This window comes from Aquarana catesbeiana, linkage group LG04 (genome assembly GCF_042186555.1).
Source record: "Aquarana catesbeiana isolate 2022-GZ linkage group LG04, ASM4218655v1, whole genome shotgun sequence".
Classification (NCBI taxonomy): Eukaryota; Metazoa; Chordata; class Amphibia; order Anura; family Ranidae; genus Aquarana; species Aquarana catesbeiana.
Window position 1 is genome coordinate 544,432,768 of NC_133327.1, and position 15,997 is coordinate 544,448,764.

The 15,997-nt window shown below is 39.7% G+C and overlaps 1 protein-coding gene across 13 annotated transcripts in view; it reads right to left on the reverse strand.

Annotated features, from left to right (window-relative positions):
• Positions 1–15,997, reverse strand: part of ARID1B (AT-rich interaction domain 1B) — a 534,317-nt gene that overhangs the window by 332,352 nt on the left and 185,968 nt on the right. The window lies entirely within an intron of this gene.

The window sequence follows — 15,997 nt, forward strand, 5'->3', positions numbered from 1 at the left end:
GTACTATCTGGATGGCTGATATCGCACAGCACAGACATCGCATGTGATGTGAACAGCAGTGCGCTGCGAATCACATACGATGTCTGCCACCGCAGCAGTGTGAACCCAGCCTTAACCCCGAAAAAAAACACTGAAAAACGCCAAAAAACGATGAAAAAAGTGGCTATTCTGCATTTATCAGGGTTTTGGCGCCATAAGCCTTTATGGGAGTAAAAAAAAAAAAAAAAAAAAAGCTAAAAAACGCTACTACAAAAATGCTGAAAAACTCACACTACAGCTACAGCTTTCTATACCAATGTCACTGGCTTTTTTTATAATGTCCAGTATGCATGAGGCCTAAAGCCGAACTCAGGCTTGGACAAAAAACAAATTCAAAAAGCACATCTGGCAGCTTTAATTTCATGTCACTGTCCCACAGACTTATCGATCAAGTAATGCTGTGCCGTGTCTCTACTGGGTTGATTGACACATTCTTTGACCTCAGGGTTTATTGTGTGTGCAATAGCAATGGAACAATAGAAGTGAAAATTGGTTCAGGTGGATCTACCATAAAAGTGATTTTTTTTTTTTCTTCAAAGAAGCAGAACCGTGATTGAAGTCCAGTATGGGTGGACCTTGTTCTAGTCTTAGGCGGCTAACTCTCTGATAGCGACACAGGAAGCACTGGCCAGATGGTAAATTCTTCGATGTGTATGGAGAAATGCCTGGTACAAAAGTTCATCGCACTTAGACCCCGTTCACGCCTGAGCAATTTTCAGCTTGAAGCTCTAAAACGCTCAACAAGTCAAATCCTATTCAATTCAATCGCCCCTGTTCACATATGCACGTTCTGTTGACTGGAGAAAAATGCCTGTCACTCAAAAAAGTACATGAGCTTCTTATTGGCAGATTACAAGAATTTTTGGCCCCATATAATTCAACAGAAACATCTGAAAATGTGCGACAGGAGTGCTTCACAAGCGATTTGTTGCGCATTTTCTGCTCAAACAGCATCTCAATCCCTAATTTCCTCCTTCTAGTTCTTTCTATCGGCTAAACAAAAACACCTCAAGCAGTAAAACACTTGTAATACACAAGCGCTGATCGGCAGATCAGCGCCGGTCATGACCCTTCAACAGAAGCCTGCTTCTGTCAGACTGGCTGCCATACACATGGGCCAAACATGCCAGACATTTGGCCCATGTGTACTAGGCTTTAGGATCCATGTGCAGGAGCCATTGGCTATTGCTGCTCCCTACAGCAGGAGGTTCCAAGGAAGGGGAATTGGGATTGGAAACGGTTCACCCAATTAGGCAGTTATAGACAGGAAAAATATTCCTTCAGAAGTTAAATACTTCTTCCTTACATACAAGTACAAAATGTAAATAAATACAAGTATATTATTTTAAGTATAATATACAGCATGTGGTGGATACTACATCATTCTGTTTTTTTACATATTAGGAAAGCAGTAAACATAGAATAGTGATATTTTCAAAGAATATCTTTGCCACTTAAATGTCATTTTAATCAATTATTCAAACAGAATGTCCACCTACAAAATGTATTCTTTTATGCTAATATTTCTATAGAGATTTTACATCCAAGTAAATCTGAACTGGATTTCTAACAACCAAATGCTGACAGTAATAATTCTAATTTGAATGACACAGTAAGTAGTCAGCCCGACATCAATTTCTCCTCAGTGTGTGACTCATTTGTAGACAGTCCCCTAACCTTATGAACACTGCTTCTGATTAAATCACCACTGTCTAGACCGAGCATTCATTGTTCTGAGCTTGTGTGTTCTGTTCCACAGCAGTATAGGGCTAGCACACTAAGAAGTAAATTGGGGCAATCATTATGTTAGCTAGAATGCAATGTAAAATGCTGTTTTTATTTGTGAACACAATTCTACAGTAGTGCCTTCTTCCATCACCACGTAAGTCATTGTTTTGGCACAATCTTTTTTTAGATGCATAAAATTGCATATATTTCATTATGTTACATTCAAAAGGTTTTGGTCATAAATTATATGACCTTGTACAGTAAGTGTGTTGCCTACAAAACCTTGTCCAATCACAAACTGTGGGCTAGGTGGTGAACATGGTGTATTGCTTAAAGCGGAGCTCCACCCACTTTTAGAACTATTTCTTAAAATCATTATTGCAGCATATAGATCAAGCAATGGAATTTTTTTTTTTTTTTAATGAGATAGCAGTGTTTTCTATCTAGTTTCTGGCCTATGCCACCTGCAGATATGTCCATCATATCCGGCGGCGCACTGTCTCCTGGGAGTGATGTGTCTTATTTCCCAGGAGGCAGTGTGGATGGCCACCGCTCGAGTTGCCATCACAACGGGGCGGGCACTTCCGACGATGACGCCCGTTGTGATGGCAACGTCATAAGTTTCCAGCGCTGCAATCATTTCCTACTGCGTACGCGCGAGAACGGGCAGTGCATGCTGGTCATTCAGCTGCACCGTATCCCGGAAGATAATGCTTGTGGGCTTCACATGCCCACAAGCAAAATGGGAACTTACAATAGAGCGGAATAAAAGGTATTTTTTAATCTAATATGTTTATTAGAGGGGCAAATGTTATTAAAATCGGCAGTGGTATTAATGTATGGCATGATCCAAAGTTAAAGACCCCAGTCGAAGTCTTGGTAGACGAAACGCATCGGGTGTGTGACGCTACCACAGCCATCTGATTACTGCGCTAAACTTACCATTTGATTCATATGAACTTTGCTTTTAAACCCATTTTTTATTGGAATTTTTTAATCAATGCAATAAAACTTCCTGGTTACCCGGATTTTATGCTATGTGGAGCCTTTTTTTTCCCTTTTCCTTTATCTCATCTGGATGTGATCAAGAGATCATCGGAAGAGGAACCCATGGTACTGCTCGTGATCGGGGATCCATCCAAGACCCTCTACTACGGACCAAAAGTAGCCGTAACTTTACCGTTAAAACGGTGTAAGCCTATACGACTCACCGCCAACGGCCTGTGAGTCCACTACGTCCGGTAAGGGCATTTTATACTATTTTCTGCCTTGTTGAATATATGAAAAGTCTACTGGGGATATGTTTGGATATTACTGTGAGATTTATATCTATGCTCCAGGATGCATTTGTCTGATTGAACGAACTGGTCAATACCCCAGAGACTCGCTACCCAATTCCACCCCAATTTGTATCGCATATGCTTATTTTTGGTGGAAGTCTTGGGATCATTGTACTGTGTATATACAGTCTGTATTAACGTTTACTACATAGTGGGCTATTGCAATGTATTTTATATACCACTAAATTTTTGTATATATGGTGATAATATATTATTTTAATCATTTTCGCATGATTAGCAGGACCTAATATAGATGTACACACGGGTGTTTTTCACACAAAGGTTGTTATAACGAATTTTTATATATCACTAGTTTTTTATATGGTGTTATCACATTACTTTATTTAACTATTCCTGCAGGACTAGCAGGACCGAGTATAGATGTATACACGGGCTTTTCACATAAAGGTTCACATTGATGTCCACATTAATGTCCATTAGTATAATATAGCGCTACACTTTTTTTTTTTTTATATGATCCAAAGTTAGGCTTATAAAAAAATAAAAATAATAATTCGGCGGAACTCCGCTTTAAAGCAGATCTTCATCCTCTAAAACATGATCCCTCCTCCGGTTCTCTTTTTTTTCCCTCTTAATTTACCTATTTTTTAAAATAAATTCTGTGGCCCCTAGGCCTAGGTGAATGACATGCACTGTCCACCCTTTGCCTCCAGGGATGTAGGGGGGAGAGGCCTAGTGGAGTATCAATGGGAGGTACGGCAGCTGAACCCAAACCCAGAATAGCCATCAGCCTCTCAATGACTTTGCACCGAAACATGGCGACATGGGATAGAGTGCTGCCAGAAGAGAAGAGGATCTCAGCTGGACAATGCTAGATCCGATGGGTGGGCAAGTATGTAAAAAAGTGAAGAACTCCCCAGCAGGTAAGTAGGAGTTTAAAAAAAATGAAGGGGGAGGGTAAAAAAATGGTTTTAGTACATTATAAAAAAGTGAGGTCAGCAACCATGCTATGCTGTCTGACAAGGGTATCCGGATCACAACATACAAGAAACTGGAGAATTTATTTTTGGTTACATGATGCTAAAAAAAAAAAAACCTCTTAGTGTTATAGGTATTGTTTATTAAAGTGAAACTAAAGCCAAGAATATTAATCTATGCTCAAATTGTCTGATACCCGTGAGATCTCTTGCCAGCATCTTCTCTCTAGCTTCTTCTTGGTGCCTCTCTCCCACCATCTTGATTGACTAGTGCAGGATGACGTCAACCCCACAGATGCAAGGAAGTCATTCATCCTGGCACACAGGCGCTATGCCAGAAATGTATATGGAGCTGCGCATGCAGGCCTGTTTATTTTATTGCAGAAAAGACATTGCATGTTTTTTTCTGCAATACAAAGTCTGCCTGTTTGCAATTTTTTTAGTACCTTTAGTCCCACAGAGACAAGGTTGTAGGCATCTTAAAATGGAGGTTCACCCTAGAATTACTTTATGAACACTGAACAGTCATAAAGTAATTCAGTGTTATGAACACTGAACAGTCATAATAATGTGATAACTGCATAGCACCAAGTCTGACTTCTATCTGTAGTCCACGTTTCCAGCACTGAAAACTGCTGTCCAGTTACCAGCGAGACCATCCAAATTATGGTGTCACTCAGCCCCCCATGATATCAACTTCTTGAGATTGTAAAGCCTCACTGGGAAACTTTTCCTTTGTGCCCTGATGCTATCAAAGACATAGCACAGGGGGGCTGAGTGACACCATAAGCTACATTGTGCTGCTAAGTAAATGACTAGCAGTTTTCAATGCCGATTGCTAGAAAACCAGAACGTGGAAAGATGTCAAACATGGTGCTAAGCATTTATGAAGGTACAAGTGTTATATAGCTGTTTAATGTTCATAGACACTTTTCAGGGTTGTCATGGCTGCATTCTTGTGTGTCAAAATAGCTTGCCTGAAAAACCTTTAAGAGCAAATAAATATAACAGTAGTATAAAAAACATGCTACCATCAAACCTCTTCTTAATTGGGCAGTCTAATAAACATACACTTCCACATAAAACTACAAACAGTCCACAAATATAATGAAACACAGACTTTGGCCTCATAACAGTCCAAGCATCGGTTGTAGTTAATTATGGATAATGATTATTCATAAATAGTAAGACATATCATAGAACATCAAGCAATATAACAGATCTATAATAAAAAGAATATAAAGTCTCTACAAACACACACACATATTCATACACCACAACAAAGCTTTCTTTATAGCTGGATTGCAGGGAAAAAAAAAATAAAGCATTGTAGCAGAAGAAACATTATATAGATGCTCTATAATAATCTTCTTTGCAACCTCTAATATTCTTGCCTCTTGTATGCGTTGTCATAAAATGAAATAAAACCGTTGAAAATATTCCATTTTTTCACAGTCTACTTTATACCCTGTGGATTCACACCATACTTCCAACTAGGACACACTCCTTTTATCTCATCAAAATTACACGATAAAGTTAACATAATGTAATCTCAGCAGTTGCTAGCAGAAGCCAAAATTGAAACGCATATGTAGTGTTAGACAGGATAAGGCTTGACTTTAAAGACTCTAATAGCTCATTTTGCCCAAACTCCCAAGGGAACTGATCAGACACTTCTTTGTGACCTGAAAATACTTTAGACACTGTGACTCAAGCTTGGGCTCATCTGCAGTCCCTCTGTTTTACTGTCAGTCAAGTCTAAGAAATTGTATAATGTTTATGGAACACAACTACACTGTTCAGAAAAAAAATGTAAAAAGGAAAATGGGACATGCTATGGAATTAAAGGAAATCTGGGCTAAGAGTAATAAGGCGTTGATCTCTCTGAAAATATAGTTTCTTGTTCATGCTGACCTATTGGCATTAATCTAAATTCACCTTGCAGGCTTCTTTCAGGTCCGTAATTTAAAGTATTTAAAGGAAGCCTTTCCTGAGGCTGTCACTGCAGTCTTCTCATTCTAATCCTAGCTGCTTGGCTGTCATGCTGAACCTCTGACTTCCTTAGCCCAGAACAAGCACGAGGATAAGGACTTCTGGCTTTTCTCTGTGCACTTGTTCTTGGTCTGAGACCCAGAAAGTATTAAGGGGGAACTAAATTCAGGATTACTGGGTCCGACGCCCATGAGATCCCCCTCACTGGTGCTGGCATCTTCTGGGTGCTGGTCTTCAGCCAACTTGATTTGCTGGCACAGGATGATGATGATGATGCACTCACGTGGGAGTCATTCATCCTGACACACTGGCACCTTGACATAAAAGTAAACTATGCTTTTTAGTTTATTGCGGAAGAGCCTGACTGTTTGTAATTTTTTCCCCATGATTTCAGCTCTGCTTTAAAGACAGTAGGCCAGCATAATAGCCGGGCAACTACCATTCTTACAGTACAGCAATGGCAGCCTACATATTTCTATTTGAAAAAGTTTACTTTCAAAGGTAGCCAAACAGAGTAGTGTGCTTTAAAGGAAAGAGTGTTTAACCGTGCGTAAGTGTGAAGGACGCCCTTTACTCTAAAATGAAACCTTTCAGCTTTATATGATCAAATTCCTTTTTTTGTTCAAAACTGGTATTGTTATATAAAGGTGCATGCAGTTTTTTTTTTTATACATACAGTGTTTTAACAGCAAAAAGGTTATGACCAGAAGTAAAAGATGTCACCCTGGTAGTGTACTGCTGCATTTTAAATGGAAATCTGTTCAATGACAGCATGTTATGAAAAGCAACATTTGGTATATGATTCAAGAAAAAAAATTAAAAGGAATGTAATAACAGTTTATATAGAAACTTGTAAAACGAATTTGACAAAAAAAACGATACCACGCAAAACATACAACCACTTACATAAATAAAACAAATTACCATTAAACAATAAGGGCCTTTCACACACACGGACCAATCAGGTCTGCCTGTCAGTTTTTCAGGTGGACCCAATCGGAACATCAATTGCTCTCCATAGAGCGGTGGCATCTGATCTGATCCGATCCTGTCCGCTAAAAACAGATGGATGGGGATTCGTTCGTCCTGTCATCCGCCTGCTCTGCGTGGATCTGCTGAACTTGCACACACCGCCAATGTGCAAGGGGCCTAAGTGTGTTCCTCGTGTTTTCCTATGTACCAATGTTATCGCTCTCAGATCCCTGATGACGAATTTCAGAGCTAAGGGTCGTAGTAATGAAATGCTAATTTGCCACTTTCAGTAAAGTTTAGGTATAACCGCTAAAAGTTTTTTATGGCATCTGTGTCCCCACTAGGGAGATTTCCTTTTTTTTCCCCTAGTGAATATTGTCGCTGGCATTAAAGTGACCAGAAATATACAATTTTGAGTTGTCACCAGAATAGGAACAGAGGGAAATATTCAGAGGCATATGTTCTGGTGACAACTGTCTAACGTGGGATTTCCTCCCACTTTCTAGAACTTTTTCTTTTCTTCTTCTTCAAAAAAAAAAGTTTTGGCTTTAGATACTTAGAGGGATTGTTCACACTACCTCCTACGAACTAATACCTGTTTGAGGTCTGCCAGAGGGCCATGCGTGTTTCAGCACATTATTTTTTAATCTTTATATAAAGAGTCACATAGGGGTTGATTTACTAAAACTGGAGAGTGCAAAATCTGGTGCAGCTGTGCATGGTAGCCAATCGGCTTCCAGTTTTTTGGGGTTTTTTTGGTCAAAGCCTAATTGAACATGCTGACCTTAGAAGCTGATTGATTACTATGCACAGCTGCACCAGATTCTGAGTGCTCCAGTTTTAGTAAATCTCCATAGTGACACTTCATTCATGTCTTCGTATAGCAGTGTGGTGACATGCTTTGTGACCCAGTGTGCTGTCTAAAAAGGTCTTTATTTTACTGCACCGTACACTATACTAGTACTGTGGTGTGAACGGGGCACATTCCCCGGAGGCACACTCTAGAAATTTTCCATATTCCTTTATTGTAAATCAGAAAAATGCCAGAATCTCCACATTTATAGTTAGATTTTTCTGGGATAATGGTATCAATAAGATGTCCACGTAGTGGCCTTTGCCTTAAAATAATAAATGCACATATTTTGCAGAAAAAAGTGCATTCATTATTTTTTCCCACAGGAGCCTGCAGATCCACTGATTATGCATGCAACATCAGGCTCCTGCAGACAAGCCCTGCAGTTTTTCGGCCCGTACCTCTGTACCAGTTGTCTGAAAGCTGCAGGGCTTGTGAGTGAACTATGAGAGTGCTCATCAGCACCCTCTCAGTTCATTGAGAGCTACAAACTTTCATTCATTCACAGATCACTCCGCCCACATAGCCGTGTTGTTTTTGAAAAGTGACAGCGGGTGCGGGGAGATGAATCCCCATGCAAGTGTGGGGGGTGGGGCTTCACTGCTGCAGCATGTTACCAGTTACACCCTATATATGGGTGCAATGTGTAACATGCTCCAAAAGGTGAACTTATCTTTTAACCTTTCTGCTCCCCAGATTTGTTTTATTACCATAAACTCTCTCACAAAAACATTTCACACTGAAAACAAATGCAGCTTGTAGTGCAGATTTCTGGAAGATTAGAATGTTTTTGCTTGGAATGTGCATATAATAAGGCTTGGCATGCAGCATGCATTCTAGTAAGGAGTAGACTGAAAGCTTCACCATTTAGTGTTTGGGATTGCAATACATGTCTTATAAAATTATTCAAATGTAGAAAACAAACCATTCATGCCAGGTTTAGACTGTTGAACTGTGGCAACACGGACGTTACTGCAAATGCATGTTGGTGCACTGCTATGCCATTTATTTTTAATGATGCCCTACTGCATCTGCGGTGCAGTGCACTACCATGAATGGTAATGCAAAGATACTTCTTTGATGCATATTGATGCATTAGACAGCCCATTCAAATGTTTAGACCCTCCAGCTTTTACCTTGAACTTTCCATGTACTAAAAAGAGCCCCTTCCCCTTGTTGTAGGGTTGAGGAGATTAGGAGGTATTCTGTAGTTCTAATATGCTTCCTGTCAAAATGATAACAAGTGTTACCTGTCAGGATCATCAGGTGATATAAAGGCCTGAACATTGAACTAATGTAGCCACCACAGCTAAAGACTAGCACACAATATATTAAATTTGTGTTTGTTGGTTTATATGTACTTTAATGTCCCTATATGATCAGAAAATGGGATTACATCATTTGAAACTAAGTCATTGAGTGTAACCATAGCATATGTGTCCCCTTATGGCTCCAGGTCTGATACCAAAAGGGCCACATTTCCCTCAACATGTATTTCAAATATTAAAACAAGGATATCATCCCAAGTCACAACTGTGCCATGAAGGTGCCTTAGGTCTATATTTGTATCAACAGACTCCTAACATAAAAGGAAGGAATTGTTTTAAGGAAGCAATTATTTTAGGGAAATTAAGAGTGAAGAAGTGTATCAAAGGTGCAAAACCAATACCAATTACAACTTGTGATCATATATTCATGTTTTTTTTCCCCACTAGAAAAGCACTAGTAAGCACATAGCTAAAATGTTTTGGTAAAATTTGATTGTTTCAATGTTATAGTATATCAATGTTAGAACGACTCAAGGACTCTTCTCATGGTAAAAAAAAAACTAGCATATAAGCTTAAACAAAGAAAAAACCTGTCCAATCAATTGTTTTTCCATATACTGTACATGTGCCATTCAATAGAGACAACTACATTTTCTGCAGGAATCTATTTTTTTTTTTTTTAAAAACGGAGCTACATCAACTGCTAAAAAAAGGCCTAAAAAAATCAAGAAATATTATCCAGAGATGTGCACTATCAGCAGTTAAATAAGAGTTGGAACACCATCAGTATAGTAATCTAAATAGCAGGCAAAGCTCTTTGAAATCTTGTGTACAGTTAATGTCAGTTCTCTAGAGCAGACGCTTAAAAATGGCTGAGGAAAGCATTCAAGAAGGCTTAGTCACTTTGTGGTGGCTTTTAGATTTTTGCCTTTATTTCAGGCTTAAACAAAGTTCAGTGGGGCATCTAACTGTCTCGGCTGCAAATTACAGTTTGCTCTAAAATAGAACGCATGCACAACATGTTACCAAAGCTGCGGGGAGGGAAATCTATTCACTGGAAATTGAAGGCTTGGCGAGTCAATAATCTTCTTTCACACAGTAACAATTTTTAGTTAAAATTTCCTGACCCAAACAAAGGAAAACAGCATTGTTCATCTTTACAGTACTGTGGCAAAACACTAGAAACATGGGCAGGGAAATATATATACTGTACATTTTCATATTCCAACTACTGTACTTGTATATTCTGTATTCAACCCTCAGTGAAAGATTAACACAGGTGGTATTATATTTCCTAGGGAGCGCTCACTCCTCTGAACTCGTCTACCTTCAGCAACCTTTCTTCCAGACAGCACGTTGGGATTATTTTCTACTTACAGAGCACATCTTTGCTACTTTTCAGTTTCAGTGGAAAAAAACATAACTACAGTAACAGAAATGGTACATTTCGCATCAAATGACAGTGACACAACTGCACCATCTTTATTGATTTAATGTGCAGATTTTATTATAGTATATATTGCTCCCCCCCCCCCCCCCCACATATACACACACCAACATACATACTCTTACACTGCCTTGCTGCCTTGTTCCACTTATTAGCTTCGGCACTGTCATCAAAACCTTACGGGTTAAGCTCCGGAGGGCAGCTTTTCTCCTGCTCAGCTATCCTAGTAATCCTTTGGTTCTATCTAGTGACTTGCAATGAGATCTCTAGAATGGCTTTAAATCTGAAATGTATTTTTGTATTGGCAAAGACTGTCTATAGTGACTGAGGTGACAAAAGACAGTGATGTGGGTTGCCTGTAGGTTCAGATAGTCAAGGTCTGTAGGGCCTGTGACGGTAACCTAGCTGCTCACTCTTGGTGAGACAGGTCTGCATGTTGGCTCAGTGACATTTGTGTGCAGTAGATGAGAAGCACCCAGTAGACATTAACCTCCCTGGCGGTATGATTATGTCTGATTTTTGAAGCTCAAAGCAGTACATTTTAGCGCCTGGATATTTGGCATTTTATATTGTAGGCCCGTAATTCTTAGGAATAACTCACTTAAATGTGTTCAAACAAAACATATATTAATATAAGAATACATTTTATTCAAAAATGTAATCAAATCAAAAACACTGAAATTTGCTCAGTTGAGTCTGTCGTCACTTTCAGCGTCTGATGACAAATTTCCCCACGAATCACTATCGCTCAATTCTGCAAGTGATTCTAATATACTATCGCTGTTTTCTAGCTGGTCTAAAACTGCTTTTGACGTAGAGGGAGACTCTTTTTGGATGCCATGGACTTTCTCAAGTTTACAGGCAGAAAGAATAGTATATATAATATAAAACTGCAGGCAGGGCACTACACAAAGCACTAGGGACAAAAGGGAGGTGAAATTATTTGATATAGTAATGTAATCTTACAGATTACAGTGTATTGTGCATGTTCTGTATTTTTCACTTTTTTGAATCTTCCACTCCACCCCTATGCGCTGCGACGCTGGCATGGAACGGAGCCCAGCACAGTGATGAATCAGGTGGAGGACACAGCCCGTGGATACAGTGGGAGGACATCACAGGATCCTGGGGACAAGGTAAGTAACTTTACCAGGATACTGCGAAGCAATCCCGAGTGTGGGTTTTGGCAATGAAAATTCACCCAGAGCCACACTCGGGAATACCGCCAGGGAGGTTAATGTCAAAATGGCAGTACAGCAATTTTTTTTTATGCTCAGTCTGCCCTTTAGTCAGGGGGTGGTAGGCATATGGAAAGGACAGGTTGGTACCAATCAAGAAATACAATTCTGTCCACACCAAAGACATACATTTTGTTCCTCTGCTCCAGACAATGTTTTGGGGTATACCATAGTTGGCCATGGATCCAACTGCATGGATGAATGATTCTCCTGCTGCGGGCTGTTGTATTATGACAGCTAGTACTTCCACCTGTCAAAATACCCAAACAGTGTCTGGATGCGAGTGCTGTTTGACCAACAATTTTCCACCTGCCATCTTCTAGAAAAGTAATTTGAAAAATAGATCTTTGTCAATCCAGGTCTTACTGACAGGTCCACCTACAGAATTTCAGGTGATTCAACATTAGATAGTATTTTACTAGGGATGCCAGCTGGATAGAGGAGGAACGTTTAGAAGGAGGAACTTAGAGGAAGGAGGAAACCGGATGGCCTGGACCAAAAGGACTTGAAGTTGACACAGGGCTTGCAGGCTTTGACATAAGAGAAGGTGTCCTTGAGAAGGATAGACCATCATAGGTTTTGAGAAACCAAAGAGAATGTATTGGCAATATCTGGGTGTCTAGCCATTTGGTGTCATGCCCTTCAGGTAGAACCTTAAGCCTGAGGTGTAGCAGAACAAATTATTTACCTAAAGGTAAATTATTTGGAAAGTTAGACTGTGCCTCAAATACATAAATTTGAAAGGTCAGGGTAAAGTAGTCATGATTTCAGCAGAAGGCAGAATACTATGGATTTCTGAGGAATTCATGGAACAGGGTTTGAAGCTACATGAAAGGGCATTTGTCTTAGTGCTCTTAGAGCCCTAGCGATAACCAATAACAATGTCAAAATAAGTCAAAAAGAAGAGACACCAGCAGGCCTGTCAGGAGTTAAGCGGTATCACTGTCTAAATATACTCTAAGTTCTTGTGGTCAGTGTAGACCACAAATGAGTGGCAAGCTCCTTCCAGCTAATGCCACCATTTCTCCAAGGCTCACTTGACAATCAAAAGTTAACAATTTTCAAGTTTGTAGTGGAGTCCCAAACTGGAAATTTTCCAGAAAAAAGAGGCCAAAGAGCAGGGATAGCTCACCATTTAGTTAGTGCTGTAATGAGCACAATGACGGAAATGTTCTCAATACATTTACTATAAATCAGGGATATGCAATTAGCGGACCTCCAGCTGTTGCAAAACTACAAATCCCATCATGCCTCTGCCTCTGGGTGTCATGCTTGTGGCTGTCAGAGTCTTGCTATGCCTCATGGGACTTGTAGTTCTGCAACAGCTGGAGGTCCGCTAATTGCATATCCCTGCTATAAAAGCTTACAAAGCCTAGAAATGGACAGATTGCAAAGCATTAATAAAAAATAAGGTAACCCTGGAAGAACACTTTCGATACATGTAAGGTGCATTTGAAAATGTTGGGATATAGGAAGTGTTGCTAAGGTTTGCTGCGGACATAGATCAAGTAAAGGTAGGCGGACAACAGTAGCACAATTCAGAGGCAGTCAAGGGCCAGGGCAGGTGGCAGACATTAGAGTAATCCAAAGTCAGGCAAAGGATCAATATTGTAGACACACTGTGATGAAGTAACACGCTAGTGCAGGGGACCTATCACAAGCCCTGAGCCCCTGGGGTGTTGAAGTTTAAATAATTTACCTGAGGCACTGCTGGCCAATGGGAATGGGGAAGGCATTGCTGCCAGAGCTGAATTTGCTACCTGGCAACAAATCCACAGGCTGGGGAATGCTGCCATTAGCCAATCAGAGTGGTGGAGTGGTGGGCCTGTTTCTCGGCAACAGATGTTCAGCCAGGGGGTATGTTACAGATGGGTTCCTCTGGCTGCAATGGGAAGGCTGAGACGAGGACAAGACAGGCATAATGGGACCATGTAACAGTGATAAGTGACCAACTCTGCAAACAATTGCGAAACATTATCTTTAGCAGTGCAAATATGCACAGACATATAAAAACAATTGCCCACACATTAAAAAAGGTTAGGACTACTTAGGTGCGGCAGCATGTTATACAGTACATTACTCATGGTCTTCAAAGTTATTTAATCCGCCTATTAAGGACGAGCATCAATCCCCAAAAAAAAAACACTTTGTAAATCTCAAAATCTTCACAACAAAGACACCAGTTATAAAGAATATGTAATATTATTTGAAACAAAAAGGTGTACCAAGTTATCTGCTGCTTGTTTTTTTTAACACACTTATGTTTGTAAGGTTTACGAGAAAAAGGGATAGTGATAGTATATTCCAAACTTTTCTCAGAATACCGCTTCAGAGCACATTGCTCGATATTTCCACATGGATCGCATATGACAATGTTCACATGATGTTAATAGGCTGGTATTGTCGGCCACTATATTCCAACTAAGTGGATCTAAATCACCATTAAATATTCCTCAAGGAATTGTTGCTCATTCTAAGCAAGGAGTAACTGGTCCCGTAGGAATACCTTGAGTATTTATATAATGCATATTAACATCATATGAACTTTGTCATATGCTATCCCTGAGGAATACCGAGCAGAAATATTATTCTGAAAAACGTTTGGTCATAAACATAACTGGGTCTGAAAAGCAAGTAGCAGATACACCTTTTAGTTTCAAATAATCGGACATATTCTTTAAGTTCTTCTTTTTATGAAGGTTTTGACTTTTACAAATCGCTAGTAGAGGGTAGCAGGTATGCATAATTTTAAAGACAGTGGGGTTTATTTACTAAAGGCAAATAGACTGTGCACTTTGCAAGTGCAGTTGCACTCTGCAAAATAATTTGCTCCAGAGCTTAAAGTGGTTGTAAACCCTTACAGACCACTTTTACCTACAGGTAAGCCTAGATTAAGGCTTACCTGTAGGTGCAAGAAATATCTCCTAAACCTACACGGTTAGGAGATATTTTCAAAAGACAGGCACCGATGTCTATGGCGCATGTGCCTTAGACAACGGCGCACAGAGGCACAGAGCGTGCCGTTTCTAACAGCGATCGCGCAGTCAGTGGCGGCTCCTGCGCGCAAGCCAATCACAGTGCCGGAGCCGCGATACCCGGAAGGAAGATGATCGCTTCGTAGAAGAGGGTACAGCGGTGACATCGCAGGTTCCTGTGTCAGGTAAGTGACACATAATGGGATGCATAGTAGCCCATTATGCTTTACCTTTGCAGGGAAACAAAGAGGAAGTAAAACCCATCAGGGTTTACTTCCTCTTTAATAAAAGAGGGGAAACTTTGCAAAGAATACCCAAACGCACACACACACAAAAAAACAAAAAAGAAAACAAAAAAAAAAAACTACGTTTTTTCTTGCACAATTGTATGATGGAGGTTAGCAGAGCTTACCCTCATTTACTAAGCTTTGGAGCAACTGCACTTGGAAAGTGCACATTCCATTTGCCTTTAGTAAATCAACCCCTATGAGTAATATAAAATGTGCTTTATAACTTTAGTAGCCCATAAGTTTTTTGTGGACAAAATTTTGTATATATCTGTGTGTATTTACTCTAAGATATTGTACAGTAGTTTAAAAACCACTCGTAACTATAATCAAAACTCCTGATTAAGGGGTCAATAAAGTAAAAGGGATTTTCTCCAAAATTACTGTTTGCCCCTAATACTTTTAGCACTAACCCCTCCTGTGGGGTCAACATTCATTTTGCTGGTTGTGCTAAAGTCATGAAAGGTGACAAAACTGTCTATAGGCTACAACACATAATCATTGCAATTTCCAATGCCTTCATTAATAAGCTTAGTAAGATGAAGATTCATTTTTTTTCAAATTGAGAATTTTAACACACATTGTAAATGGAAATCTGTTTATTGGAATATTTAGCACAGAAACAGACACTGCAAGAGCTCTGCAGGCTGGTGCCTTATCCTTCGTATCTATCACTTTCTACCCTGCTTATTACAGTTGTTGGAAAGGTAATGGCCAATGCTTTTGTTAAACAAGATCTGCATTCAGGAAAACATCTCAGACCACCAGGTTGACAAAGAATCATCTGAATGTGTTATATGTCATTTTGTGCATTAATCCCATATTCCATTCTTACCAAACAAAAGCTGAGCCTGTACAATTTCTGAATCAAAAAGCTTCTGGGAAGAAAAATGCATTTGAAAAACAAATCTGAAGCAGAA